Source organism: Grammomys surdaster, unplaced genomic scaffold (assembly GCF_004785775.1).
Source record: "Grammomys surdaster isolate TR1022 unplaced genomic scaffold, NIH_TR_1.0 165, whole genome shotgun sequence".
Lineage (NCBI taxonomy): Eukaryota > Metazoa > Chordata > Mammalia > Rodentia > Muridae > Grammomys > Grammomys surdaster.
Window position 1 is genome coordinate 8,480,639 of NW_021604613.1, and position 1,668 is coordinate 8,482,306.

Here is a 1,668-nt window from a genome sequence, read left to right on the forward strand (position 1 = left end):
CTCTCTTTGTTTTTTTTTTTTTTTTATCAAATATAGTCTAACAGGAGTCAAACTGACAAAGGAAACTTCAGTTGAGAAAATGTCTCCATCAGATTGTCTAGTAGGCAAAAGATCATTGAGTATTTTCTTGACTGAAGATTGACTATTGCAAGTGCCATCCCTGAACAGCTGGAACAAGAAATCTGTGCAAAAGATGGTAATTCTATTCCTTTATGACCTCTTCTTCAGTGCCTTCCTCCAAGTTCATGTTTGATTTCCTGACTACCATTCATAATGTACTGTAAGATATAAGATGAAATAAACTCTTTCCTCCCCCCCCAAAAAAAACCCCAAGCCTGGAGAGCCTGTATGAAAATGTCATAAAATGTTTCTTGTGATAAAAACACGGAAAGGATGAACAGAAATGGTTCTCTTCAGCAGAGAGCTGGAAAGAAGGGTTTTCTGGTGTTTTAGAGATTATAAGGAATATGAAAGAAGAAAGAAGTGGAGTAAATTCCAGTCTTAGTTATCTTTTGTTACTATGATAAAATATCTGGGAAGAAAAAAAACATTTTCCCCCATTAATTTATTTAATGTATTCACTTTACATCCCTGTCGCTGTCCCTTCCTTCGCCCCAATCCTCTACTCTTGGAACCCCTCCCCTTCTCCTCCGAAAGGGTGGAAGGCTCCCTGGTTTCTCCCACCCTGACGTATCAAGTCTGTGGAGGTCTATATGCATCCTCTCCCACTGGGGCCAGAGAAGGCAGCCCAGTTAGGGGAACAGGATCTACAGATAGGAAACACTTTTAGAGACAGCCCCCACTCTAGTTGTTGGGGTACCCACACAAAGATAGAGCTGCACATCTGCTGCATATGTTTAGGGGCCTAGGTCCAGCCCATGTATGGTGTTTGACTTGGTGGTTCAGTCTCTGAGAACCCCCAAGGGCCCAGGTCAGTTGACTCTGTTGGTTTTCCTGTACAGTTCCTGTCCCCTTTGGGGCCCTTAATCCTTCTCCCAACTCCATAATACTCTCCAATCTCTGTCCAGTGTTTGGCTGTGATGTCTGCATCTGTTTCAATTAACTGCTGGGAAGGAGTCTCCCAGAGGCCAGTTGTGCTAGGCTCCTGTCTGCAAGCATAACAGTCAATAGTGTCAGGAATTGGTTGCTGCCCATGAAATGGGTTTCAAGTTGTGCCAATTATCTGTTGCCATTCCCTCAGTCTCTGCTCCTCCTTCATCCCTGCATTTTTTGAAGACAGGACAAATTTTGGGTTTAAAGTTTTGTGAGTGGATTGGTGTCCCTATCCCTCAGCTAGGCATCCCAAACGGCTCTACAGGAGGTAGCTACTTGAGGTTCCATATCTCCACTGCTATGTTTCTTGGTAAGGTTACCTGAATTGACTCCTGGGAGCCTCCCCCATTCCCAGGTCTCTGGCAAGTCCTAAAAATGCCACCACCCTCGACTCTTCACCCCAGCTAGCCACTGATTTCCATTCAATCTCCTGGGTTCTGGTCGTCTCTGCTGCCTGAAAATCCCCCTCCATTCCTTTCCTCCTCTCCTTTCCTACCCAGTTCCCTCCCTCCATATGCCTCCTATGACTATCAAAAACTCAACTTAAATGAGGGAAGGCTCATCTTTTCAAGAAAAGGCAACAGGAACCAGAGGAAGCTGGTGCATAGTCAGGAA